Genomic DNA, 13,747 nt, shown 5'->3' on the forward strand with positions numbered 1-13,747 from the left:
TCACACTTTCTGCATAATTTGGCAAATTACAGCTTGATTGAAAATGACACCCAATAAAGATATCATTCTTTGTTATCTTCAAACATCACTTTCATATTTCATCTCAAGCACGCTTTTCATCGCAAACATTTGTCGACTTGGTTAACGAGTACACTTCCTTATTGACGTTCATAGTTTCAAACATGTAATTGTACTTTTATAATGGATTTTTTGGGGTCAAGTTCAAGTGTGAAACAGCACATATACCAGGGTTAAAAGTGACCTTAACCCAGGGTTTAAAAAGACATTAACACAAGCATCATGTAAAAAACCTAACAGACCAATATACCTCATCAGAAATGAGTTTTGTCAGATTTAAATGTTTGCAGTCCCACAGTATTATTATGTTTTGCCAGCATGTCCATTTCAAACGGACATAAAATACTGTGACAAAATAAAAAGTCCGCCTTTCAATGTTATCAAATAGTAGGAAAATACAGATGAAAAATTGGATAAATCTGGCTGATGGAGTTGAATTAAAAGTGAAATTGAGAGAAATGTTATGAATGCAAAGTCATGATATAAAATGAATTGCAAATTTACATGACATTAAGACAAATCCATTCATGAAACAAGATCTGTGGATTACAATTTTCTGCCATATACAGTAAAATACACTGGCGGCCAAAAGTTTGGAGTAATGTACAGATTTTGCTCTTATGGAAAGAAATTGGTACTTTTATTCACCAAAGTGGCATTCAACTGATCACAATGTATCGTCAGGACATTAATAACGTGAAAAATTACTACTAAAATGTCTTAAACTACTTCAAAGTGTTCTCATCAAAAAAATCATCCATGTGCAGCAATGACAGCTTTGCAGATGCTTGACATTCTAGCTGACAGTTTGTCCAGATATTCAGGTGACCTTTCACCCCACACTTCCTGTAGCAATTGCCATAGATGTGTCTGTCTTGTCGGGCACTTCTCACGCACCTTACAGTCTAGCTGATCCCACAAATGCTCAATGGGGTTAAGATCCGTAACACTCTTTTCCAATGATCTGTTGTCCAATGTCTGTGTTTCTTTGCCCACTCAAACCTTTTCTTTTTGTTTTTCGGTTTCAAAAGTGACTTTTTCTTTGCAGTTCTTCCCATAAGTCCTCCTGAGTCTTCTCTTTACTGTTGTACATGAAACTGGTGTTGAGCGGGTAGAATTCAATGAAGCTGTCAGCGGAGGACATGTGAGGCGTCTATTTCTCAAACTAGAGACTCTGATGTACTTATCCTCTTGTTTAGTTGTACATCTGGTCTTCCACATCTCTTTCTGTCCTTGTTAGAGACAGTTGTGCTTTATCTTTGAAGACTGTAGTGTACACCTTTGTATGAAATCTGCAGTTTTTTGGCAATTTCAAGCATCGTATCACCTTCATTCCTCAAAACAATGATTGACTGATGAGTTTCTAGAGAAAGCTGTTTATTTTATTTGCCATTTTTTATCTAATATTGACCTTAAGACATGCCAGTCTATTGCACACTGTGGCAACTCAAAAACAAACACAAAGACAATGTTAAGCTTCATTTAATGAACCAAATATCTTTCAGCTGTGTTTGATATAATGGCAAGTGATTTTCTAGTACCAAATGCTACATGCTAAATAATAGCATGATTACTCAAGCATAAGGTGTTGGAGTGATGCTGCTGTCTAGATTTGATCAAAAATGACTTTTTTCAAATAGTGATGTTGCTGTTTTTTTTTGCATCAGTTTTGTCCTGACTATACTTTAGTAAATTAAAGTACCAATTTCTTTCCGAAACAGCAAAATCTGCACATTATTACAAACTTTTGGCTGCCATTGTATATTTGCTATTTTCCAAACCTTTCATGATAATGAACCCTGAGCGCATAATGGTGCACTGAAAGAGCCAATCTGTATGGTAATTCCCTCTTTACACAGGTGCACACACAGAGCAAGTTTCTCCTGTCACATATAAAATCTGTTGAGAGGAATTAATGGTCCACCATAAGACACCAGCAATTTTTTAATTCCCCGGGAGGCGACCGCATTAACACATTCTTAACACTCTTTTTATGAGGTAGCCCACCTCAGTGGAATCAGCCAGCGGCCATAAAGTCTGATTTGAATTAAGATGTGGCACATTGAGAGATGACATGTGTTACATACATTGCCACAGACAATGTGAATTTGATTGTCAGAAATGGGAAATTTCACAGCTGTTCTTGTCAGAATTGGATGACAATGTTATTAGCAGTGCATGAATGACTTGTGAAGCTTAAAGTGGGTCTATCTTAAAGGAATGTGCTGTGTTCAAAACTAAAATAAGCTCTACGAACTGTATCCGTGACATGCTGTCGATTACCACAGAATCATTTTGAGTCAATCCTCGGTTTGGAAAAACAAGCAGATATTGTGTGTATGATAATGCCCTTACAATAGAAGTCTATGGGGCAAGTGTATTTTGTGCAACTTGTATTTTTTATTAAAGCACTTGTTAAAGTGCAATCGACAGCATAAAATATATACATATATTTTTTTAAATCGAGGTTACAGTTGAGGCACTTGCAACGGAAGTGAATGGGGCCAGTACGTCAACATTTAGTGTGATGAAATCGCTTACAGGGTTTGCCAACGTTGCTTTGTCATCGCAACAAAGTTGAAATATTAGATACAGCATTACACACAGGGTTGGACTGGGAAGAGAAATCGGCCCGAGATTTTTCGCTCTCCTTTTCTGCATATCGGAGCGGTTGTGGCGTAGTGCGCTAAAGCACATAACTGGTAATCAGAAGGTTGCTGGTTTGACCCCCACAGCCACCATCATTGTGTCCTTGAGTAAGGCACTTAACTCCAGATTGCTCCGGGGGGATTGTCCCTGTAATATGGGCTCTGTAAGTCGCTTTGTGGTCCGTTCTGCATAACGCTGGCTCATTTTAGCTTATCGCGGCCCATTCGGCCTGTTTCGCAGCCAACCCACCGGCCCGCTCCTTGTGAGTTCCACAGAAGAAAGAAAGTTCTTCAGGTTTGAAACGACATGATGTTGAGTAAATGATGCTGTGAAAGATGCCAAAAGAAAACATTTCACAGATATTATTCTGGCAAATAGTCGCAAGCCTCGTGTTTTGTTTAACACCATTGACTCACTTTTAAATGCACCACAGAATGCTTGTATGGAGGCATCCCCTGCTATGTGTGAAAATTTCCTTTGCTTTTTTATTGATAAGGTCACTTCTATTAGGTCTCAAATTGCGCCTTCAGCTTCAGACCCTTCAATCTCTGTCCCTTGCTCGGTTGTTTTTGATCATTTTGAGCCGGTGACTTTTTCTTTTTAGAGGAGGTAGTTGGTCACTTGAAGCCCTCGGGTTCTCCAAATGATGCTGTTCCCCTCGACTATTTAAGGAGGTTTTCCCCACTGTAGGACCATCTGTGGCTGCATTTATAAACAGTAGTCTGACCTCGGGTGTGGTCCCTGAAATTTTGAAACATGCAGTGGTTCAACCTCTGATTAAAAAACCTGCTCAGGATCTGTCAGTTCTTGCTAATTTCAGGCCTATTTCCAAACTGCCCTTCCTTTCAAAAATCCTGGAGAAGATTGTGCACAGTCAATTATTGGTCTTTTGGAAGAACATAATATACTAGAGGTTTTCCAGTCCGGCTTTAAAACCTTGCACAGCACCGAAACCGCTCTTTTAAGAGTTTTTAATGATATCTTTTTAACGACTGACTCTGGCTGACTGTGTTATCCTTGTGCTTTTGGATCTAACTGCTGCATTTGACACAGTGGATCATGAGATATTGATTTCACGTTTAAGGCAGTGGGTGGGCATCAGTGGCATGGCACTGGAGTGGTTTAGGTCATATTTAGCGGATCAAACTTTTTGTGTCAGCATAGGTGAATTTGTATCCTCCACTGCTCCTCTCTTGTGTGGGGTCCCACAGGGCTCAGTCCTCGGCCCTCTACTTTTCTCTTTGTATTTGCTTCCACTTGGTTCCATACTTAGAAAGTACGGCATTTCATTCCACTGTTATGCAGATGACAGTCAGATTTATGTACCCCTTAAAAAGAAAAATGATAACTCTGTTGGACAACTACTCAATTGTCTCGACGACATAAAGGCCTGGATGGCTCTGAACTTTTTAAATTTTAATGATAAAAAACAGAAGTGATGGTTTTGGAGGCACCACTGGGACCCCGCCTGTAGATCTGGGCTCCTTGGCACCCTATATTAAATCTAACATTACAAATCTAGGAGTTAAAGTGGACCCTGAGCTTAAATTTGACAGTCACATCAAAGCTGTTGTCAAATCAAGCTTCTTTCATTTGAGGCAGCTGGCCAAAATAAAGCCAATTCTGTCAAGACAACATTTTGAAACTGCAATCCACGCCTTTGTAACTACACGGCTGGACTATTGTAATTCCCTATATGTGGGGGTTAGTGGGTCCTCCATCACCCTTCTCCAGATGGTACAAAATGCAGCAGCACGTCTTTTAACAGGCACACGTAAACATGAGCACATTTCCCTATTTTAGCTTCATTACATTGGCTGCCTATTCAATTTAGGATCCATTTTAAAATTCTGTTATTTGCTTTTAAATCTTTAAATGGTCTTGCCCCGCCATACCTCTCTGAGCTTCTACACTCTTATAAACCCGTCCAGCTCTCAGGTCAGATGATCAGCTGCTCCTGACTGTGCCTAAAACTAAGCGTAAGCTCAGAGGGGACCGTGCCTTTGCTGTGTCTGCCCCTAGACTATGGAATGATCTGCCTTTGCATGTAAAGCAGGCCTCTTCTTTATCTGTTTTTAAAACCCTTCTTAAAACCCATCTTTTCTCTGTGGTTTTTAACACCTAGTAAGAGGTCGATTTTATTTACTCGATTTTATTTACTTGATTGTATTTGTTGCTTTGTTTTTATTGTATGGTTATTAATTGTACATATGTTTATGTATATTTTTCTATATTTTTATGTACAGCACTTTGGTCAACTTTGGTTGTTGTAAAGTGCTTAACAAATAAAGTTGGTATGGTATGGTAAATGATGAGAGAATTTCATTTTTAGATAAAGTATTCTTTTAAGATCGTGCCTTGGGCAAATCGTGTTTTCTGTCACTTAACTAATACATTTCTCATCTTTTTATTTTTCCTTTTCATGAAGAGAACATAACTTGTCTCACCAGGAAGATTTGCATGTGTTTGATGGATGGCCTGCATTTTGGCAGAGCGATGTTTGTGTGTACGCAGCAGCCTCGGGCACACAACATTGGGGCAGCGTGGGAGTTGATGAACTGCATATGAATATGCAAGCACAGTCATTATTCCACAGCAGCTGCGCATAAACAACATTTTACAGGCATTGATGATAGCAGATCTTGATGTCCTACACGATGGTTTAAGGTAAATTCACATACTGTTACGTACAATGATAAATTTGAATAGGTCCAGTGTGCAAGAGCTGAATTGAGTCCCTGATTTTGATACTAGAATTTGTTATTCCCCAACTCTACATTTGTTCGAGTGATGAATTAGTACCCCAGCTCATTATTACAAAAGCATATGCCTCAAGCATGTTTCTTTCTTTTTTTTTTTTTTCAAGATAAATCAGCAAATAGTCTTTTATTGGTCCTGTTTTTTCACCTCAAGCCCAAAGTATACCTGCCATAGACATTGGGGGAACTCCATATGAGGATGCTCACCCCACGATTTTCAAATAAGTGTTCAATAAATTGGGGGTTTTCAATGGAATTTTGAATTCTTAAACTATTACCCCAGTCAGGGGCAGACAAACTTTCCCATATAGGGGCAATATTTCCCCTCTGGTTTTAATTTGCAGGAGCATTTAATACCTTTAATGGGCACATTCTGTCTAAACAAGTAAAAAATAAACACTTAAAAATATTTCACTTCAATTCAGTTTTGAATTATAGAATTTTGTTGTTAAATTTAAATGCATATTTTTTATTTATTTATTTATTGTGTACAACCTCATCCTTTTTTTTATGAAAAACGTAAAAAAAATATTGAATTAACATGAATTCTCAACATGAATAACTAGATTAAGAAATGATGAGCTCTTACCCATGAATTCAATATGACATATTTTGAATTTCAGAGGCATATTTGTTACTTTCACTGGCATTTTTGCCCTGAGCCCCCATTAATTTCGGTCCCTGGCCCCAAAATGTGGTTACAGATTATAATTTTAATATTTATGCATTTCAATGTCATTACAAAACTCCATCAAATATAATGAAGTAACCTTTAATAATAATACAAAAATCATAATAACAAAATCATAAAATAAAAAATACATATTTTTAAAATAAGTTTGACAGGACCGTGACATCATCGTTCATTTCGTTCATCATTTCGTTGTCTGTGTTTGTGTGAGCACATGGTTTTGGTTGAAGTCCCTGCCGTCCACTCTTCGGTCTGTCTTGTTTCATGTCTGGAGCATGGTCTCTGGATCCTGACTTCCTGTCTGGTTCAGTTTTGGTCTGTGTCGGGATCCGGACACTCGTGCTCCATGTTCTGTGTCTGTCTCTCGTGACCGCGGACGCCTGGCTCGGGTCACGAGCTGTCTTCACATAGTGCTGAAGTTCGGTCACTTCGGTCTGAGATTTCGTGTTTGTGTGTGGTCGAACTCTCGCACAGGTGTCCTGTCTTGTTTTTGTTGCCTGTAGCGTGCATCACGTGGCACTTGACTTGCGATGTACGCTCAGGTTTTGTTTAGTGTGAGAATGCGTGGCATGGCTTTGTTTGGCATTGCTACGCATTCTCTCGTCTTGTTGTCGGTTGGCATGGGCGAATATTGCCTTATTCTCTTGGCGATGTGCGCTCATGCCATTCGTCCCCTGTTAACCCGTTTGATTTCTCTCCCTAGTTTAGCCTCCTTGAGTGAGCTGTCTTGTGTACCTAGTCTTGTGTGTTCAGTCGGTCGGTCTAGTATTCGCTGTCAGTCCTGTTTCCCCTACCTGGTTCCTGTTTCGGTCCGGTCAGTCCAGTTTCCCTCTGCCCACCCTGGATTACCCTTTTCCCCCTTCGGGGTAGTTTATGTTTGTTTTTACCCCTTGTGGGAGTTTTGATTTATGTTGTTTTAAGAAATTCCCTGTTTATTTTCACTCTGCATTTGGGTCCTGAGCATTTATTCTCTGCTAATCCTGACATGGACATGGCTCAGGTGGTAGAGCGGGTAGAGCGGGTTGACCACAATTCGCAGGGTTGGTGATTCGATTCCTGGCCCACATGACTCCACATACCGAGGTGTCCTTGGGCAAGACACTAAACCCCAAGTTGCTCCCAATGTCAGGCTAGCGCCTTGCTAGGCAGCTCTGCCATCATTGGTGTGTGAGTGTGTGAATGGGTAAATGAGATGCAGTGTAAAGCACTTTGAATACCGCTAAGGTTAAAAAGGCGCTATATAAGTCCAGACCATTTAATATACTGTATATCTCACTAAACAGGAAAATCAATGATATAATGTGACTCAGTTCAGTATGCTGCTAATGCTATTAGTAAGTCATGTGGATACACATACTGTAGCACACAAATGGCACCATTCCTTTAGAGTGACTTGTTTAATCATTGTTCCTGGTCAGTGAGGAAAATAGCCTAATCTGATTGGCTGAAGAGCTGTTGTGGGTCAGTGGCTGGAGAGATGAGGACGTGATGAATGTAATGATGATGTTTGCCGTTCGGATGTGAGATTCAGGTCTCGACTGTAATACTAAATATCTCAATATGGCAAACATATATAAACTTTTATCTTCTATATATCAATAATTTATCATGATTCTTAGAGCCCTTGTATCTGTGTAGGGTGTTTATCAGTTTTGGGGTTTCTGACCAACTGAACTGCTTTGTGTGTGAGTGTATGCGCACTTATGTACACTGTCCATATCTATGGAATATTTGTTATCTTTCTCTGTGCCAGCTCATTCATGCAATATCCATTAATACACTAGTATATTTCTACAGCAAACATCTGCTCTCAACAAAAACCCATTAGACAGGTGCGTTACAGATCCCAGAGACTGCATAACAGTACAGTTAAAGGGTTTTACTGAACCTCCGAATTGTTCCGAACCTTAATGCATATTTTTACAGTTCATTATTAGTCAGTAATTATCTATATAAATACACAATAACATGAACTCTGTAAAACAATGTGTAACCAAAAAATGTACTTAATATGCTCTGATATACACTCAAAAAGTAATCACGTTCCCATATTAAGTAACGAGCATGATTCGGAGTTTGCGTTACCCCCTCTAACATTACACTTTTAGTCCACTGATGGTTAGGTTTGGGGTTTGGATTGAAGTTAGGGTTAGTTAGGGTTAGCGTTTATAAAATATGCATTCATCTTCCCTGTATTACAGCTCGTACAGATGAAAACAACTCGCTTTTGGCACCCCTCTGTGGACATTACACCTGGAAAATGGAGCTCACACGTGCACATACGCCAATCCACACTTACCGATTTGGCCACTGGGGGCATTGTTTCGGATTTCGGTAAGCACAGACTGGATAATCTGCGTTATTTCACCCTTCATTTTCTTCCTCAGACATTCTCATTCTTTCTGTAGCGCACACTCTCTTTTAATCTACATCTTTTGCCTTTTGACAGCATATAGGATGACTTTTCATTTCCATACGTTGAACACAAATCTTTCTGTTACTGGAATTAAAAAGATTCATTTTTAGCTGTAGGCTGTGTAATTCAAATACTGCTTGTGCGGGTCAATGCCCCGGTGCTAAAGTAAGATTTATGTCTTCCTGTTGTTTTTATTTTACCGTGGGACTTTTTCAATTATTCAGAAGTACAGTACAATAAAAAAACTCCTGTGAAATCGATGATTAGGTTTTAGGCAGTAGGTATATACACACACACATATTTGTCTGCACAGCAGAAAAACTATTAAACAGGACTGTGCTGAGAGTCTCTGATTTTCTTTTTTGCACTCAAGAACCCTGAAAGCATAAAACGTCCTGTCAGATGTGAGTGAGTGATTCTGACATGTGATGTTATTCTGAAGATCCATTCTGACATTAAACGTGCATAAGAATAGATCAATGGTTAACTTGGATATGATGGAAGAGAGTACCAGCATGTTGCTCACTGCATGCAAAATATCTACAATCTATTTTAAGAACAAAATGGTACATGCAGCAATGGACATTTTAAAAAGTATGAATGGTATTATTCATGTGGGACATGATTTTATCCATCAGTAATTGATTGGATGTTGAAAACAATGCAAATAAGACTTTAATGAAGACAGAAAAACTGACAAAAGCATTCATGACAATGTTTTTATGGCAATTAGAATGCAAATGTGATTTGTCAGAATGCGCTAATAATGCTACACTAAAGCTTTAGAACAAAGATAATATATGAGCCAGATAATTAATTGTACGTTTTACTTATTACATCTTTGAACTGGGATTGAAAAAGTATTTAACCATAAAAACACTCTTTTAAGAGCACACAGGATTTCCATGTTTGTGCACTTGGAAATAACTGTCATTACTGTAAATGAGTGATATAAATGCATCATCTTGTTTTTATAGATCACTCAGCTATTGAAAACTCTAGTCATTAAACTTCATCAATGCTTGAGTTAGCTGGGGTAACACAGCACAAATTAGTCATCTTTGGTAAACTGCAGATTCACCGGAGAAAAGAATCAGCATCTCATTATGCATAATGTATTTTGAGAAGTGTTTTCCAACAGTAATTAACCACCATGCTTTCAATTTGTTTTACATAATTTATTGCATTACTGATAGCTCTTCATTGACTCCTTGTTGAGCAAACATTGATCTCTGACATTGAAACAACATTGATTATGTGTTGAAAAAGCACATACTGTACATTACTGTATACATTTACAAAGCAAACAATGCATGTTAAGGGAACGTTCATCACTGATGGTTTCTCCACGGCCATTCCTGTGTTTCACAAGATTTCGGCACTTCTGTGATGTGTTTACTTTCTGTCTCAGTTCAGTGGTGAAATATTAATGGCATTCAGTTTGTGCTGAAATGGCTGGTGAGGTATTAATTAATCTGTGTTTTTGATTAATGAGAAGAATCGCTGTGAAACTTTTAGTTCTTGGGTTGAAAGTGTGATGGAAATGAGCTCAATACTTAATTCCAACAAAAAGTGGAAAATCAAACTTGTATGGTAAGACAAAACTACAAATATAGATGAAAAGATAAAAAAAATAAACAAAAATAAAACACAAGTTTCTAATAAACTATAGTCACACCGAGTAAAATGAATGAATAATACACACATGAATATAAATAATTTATTATAATACTATATATTTTATTATTTTATGTTTTAATAAAGTGTTAATAATATATAATATTTTAACATAAATAAATTAATAAATTATTTTAAATTGGTACCAATTTATACCAATATTTATACCAATTTAATTTCATTATATATAGTATACACTGCTCAGAATATTAAGAATATGTATTTACTGTATATTCGTTGTATATATATATATTTATATATGTAAATTATTATATATATATATAAAATGTAACATTTATTTAATATTTATATAATTAAAAATACTGACAATTCAAAATAAGTTATAAATAAAATATTTTTTCTATTTAACAAACAAATTATAACAATAATGTTAATGTCAGTAATATTATTAATGCATAAATAATATTTGTATATTCTATTAATATTATATTGTAATGAATTACATTCTATTAATTCCAATAAAATGATTTGAAAATATGATATACATTTGTTACAGATTTGTTACAAATACAGAAAATTATATTTAGGATTTTCTTTTTTGTTTTGTTTTTTTGCTTAGATCATTTCCTTGATGTTATTGAATATAGAGACAATTGACAGCCACATATAACCACAGTGTTATCACCCACATGAAACAATTGCCTTTGGTTTACATCATTACAAATCACAGGACACTTCTCGAAAAGATTAGGGGTGTAACCCCCAGTGTCCAGGCCATATTCCCCCTATTGGCCCTTCTCAATCCATTAATTGGCTGTATCACTCTCCTCTCTCCTCTCCACCAATAGCTGGTGTGTGGTGAGTGTACTGGCGCACTATGGCTGCCGTCGCTTCATTCGGTTGGATGCTGCGCACTGGTTGAGGAGAGTCCCCTGTTCCCCTGTGTAAAGCACTTTGAGTGTAGTGTCAGAAAAGCGCTATATAAATGTAACATTCATTCATTCATTTATTATAGATTTACATCATATTTTTCATTTGTTGATACTGTAGCATGAACACTATACTTGTGTTACTAATCTGTAGTCATCTAAGAAAAAAAAGGCGTATGATATTATAAAAAGCCCATGAATAGGCTAAAATGTCTTTTGAAAATACAGTTTCGCACATGTGGACTCAAAGTTGCACTTTTTAAACTATCCCAATTACACGCACACACACACACACACACACACATATATCCATCCCCCAATATTCAAGCCAAATCTACGCCCTTGTCTACAGCAGTAAGTAAGCCATAACTCTTACAGTCTAATGATAGCATTGCAATAGATTTGCAAATGGTTTCAGATAACAATAGCTTTTGCAAGAGTGCACAATGTGTTTTATTCTTCTAATGCAAAAATTCTCTTGCATAAAAATCTTGCATTTGTTCCCTCGGTCTGTTCGTCCTTATTATGCACGAGAGCTTTCCATAGGTCATCTCTAAAAGGCTTTTTATTATGGTCATTGTGTAGAGGAAATAAAATGCACTAGTTCTCTATTCCGGGGCCAATCACATCAGAGGGTCTAATTACCACATTAAATGCTCAATTGGGAAATAAAGAAATGATGGAGGCAGTGAAATGAAAACAGATTTATCTATTCCAGAAATACTGGCTCACAAGGTGACAACAAAGCAGGTCAATAAAAATAACAATATGTCCAAATGTTTATGAAGAATGAGTATGCGTTGAGTGGAAAGAAATGAAAGAGCGTAGGCCTACGCAAAATAACAAACAAAATGAATGTGTGCAGTTACAACAGACATGTGCATGAAGGTACGAGTGATTGTAAGTCATACGATGAAGCAGGTAGGAGGTCGGTGTTGTAGATCACATTGTAATTCGGCAGATGGACGAAGGAAGGTTTGTGTGGTTCTATCATGGAAACCAATAAACACATTAACAAGCAGAACACACATATACTGTGTGTGTACTGCACAACTTATACAAATGCTAGTAATTCAACACTGAAAAGGCTGGAATACACAACAGGTGAAAAATGCAGCAAGATCTTTTACAGTCACGGCTGCCAATATGTGTAGTGTGTGTGTGTGTGTGTGTGTGTGTGTGTGTGTGTGTGTGTGTGCGGAAGAGGTGAAATAAGGAAACAGTACATCCGTCCTCTGAATCAGACACACCGGATGTCAGTGCGTGACCCCTCATGTATCTTTCAGAGGGAGTTGGAGTTTTATTTATGGTGTCAGTATGGTGTTGCCATGCAACTGTACCGTATTAAAATAAAAGTGCATTGACCGCTGAAAAATATTTGTAAGAGCTGACAACAAATGCACGCAAAACAAAATACAGATCATTCATGAGTGAAAAATGTCACAAAAAAAAATTGCCATGGATGTTTTTTTTCCCCAGTTCATAGTCTCATCCACATTCTATGCAAACAAAACCTAATTTTTAATCAGTGTCTGAATTAATCAGTAAAATATTCCAAGTAGAAGCAACATTATGCAAGATACAAAAATGCATTTGGCAGACGCTTTTATCCAAAGGGACTTACAGTGCACTTATTACAGGGACAATCCCCCCGGAGCAACCTGGAGTTAAGTGTCTTACTCGAGGACACAATGGTGGTGTCTGTGGGTCTTGAACCAGCAACCTTCTGATTACCAGTTTACCAGTTATGTTGTTTAGACCACCACCGTACTCTCTGGCTATGTTCAGATACTGAAAATAATATTACTTAAGTACCTCTTTAACTGCATGCTGCTCAGTACTGTGTGTGTATTTATGGGAATATTCCAAGTTTGATAAAGTTAAGCTTTTGTGGCGTAATGTTGAGTACTACACAAATTCTTTTCTACTCGTCTCTACTTCTCTTAAAACTAAGCAAAGATCGTGGTTACAGTGAGGCACTTACAATGGAAGTCAATGGAGCCGATCGGTAAACGTTAAAATCCTCACTGTTTCAAAAGTATTGACACAAGACATCAACAGTATGTGTGTTAACATGATTTTAGTGTTATAAAATCACTTAATAACCTTTTCTGTATAGTTATATTCAATTTTATTGCCATGACAACGCAATGCCATTAAACTTTAAAACTACCATAAAAACGATGATGAAGTGTACACCTCAAATAATACATATGTTTTAATAGAAGAATTAATGTAAGTGCTTTTGTAAAATTATCAGCTTCACATTTCTGCCTATTTAACCCTTCAGAAATTGGCCCCATTCACTTCCATTGTAAGTGCCTCACTGGAACCTCCATTTTTGCTATTTTTAAAGAAAAGGTGGGACGAGTCGAAATGAGTTTTTGTGGTAATCAACATTATGCCACTAATGAACTTAACTTGTATTGAATTTTCAATTAATATGCAAATGACTTTTCCAGATATATTAGGAGATGTGCTACAGGAGGGTTGGGCTGCAGACGGTAAAGACAAACTCCATCCTGCATCTGCTCTTCACACTGCACACCAGCACTCGTTGGAGTAAAAATGCTAATGCTAGCGATGA

The sequence above is a fragment of the Xyrauchen texanus genome, chromosome 24 (genome assembly GCF_025860055.1).
Source record: "Xyrauchen texanus isolate HMW12.3.18 chromosome 24, RBS_HiC_50CHRs, whole genome shotgun sequence".
NCBI classification, from domain to species: Eukaryota; Metazoa; Chordata; class Actinopteri; order Cypriniformes; family Catostomidae; genus Xyrauchen; species Xyrauchen texanus.